We start from the raw sequence: 401 nt of genomic DNA, 5'->3' as shown, positions 1-401 counted from the left end.
GGCTGCGCATAGAAGGAAAGCATTGGACGCTCGACTTCAGCACCTCGACAGCGCCACCACCACCTCTCACCACTGTTAAGCGAGAGAGAGACGATAGGGAGCCGTCGCGACGTACCCATGCAGCGCCGCCCGCCAACGCACAGAGGAGCGGAGGGGATCGGGCGCCAGGTCCGGGGGAAGGCTGGGAGGGAAGCTACGGCGCTGCTACCCAGCTTTCAACCCTTCGGGACCGGTGCTCCGCTCCTATCGCTCCGGCGAACAGGGTCCGCTACGCTTTCAACACCAGCGCCCGGCAGAGGGCTTGGAGAAGGCTCGCGCGGATCCTCGGCTCGGATCGCCTGGCTTCGCGGGAGCGGCCTTCGGCTAGGGCCGACGACGGCCGGACCGAGCAGATTTGGACC

Source organism: Engystomops pustulosus, unplaced genomic scaffold (genome assembly GCF_040894005.1).
Source record: "Engystomops pustulosus unplaced genomic scaffold, aEngPut4.maternal MAT_SCAFFOLD_163, whole genome shotgun sequence".
Lineage (NCBI taxonomy): Eukaryota > Metazoa > Chordata > Amphibia > Anura > Leptodactylidae > Engystomops > Engystomops pustulosus.
This window is presented reverse-complemented; position numbering follows the sequence as displayed.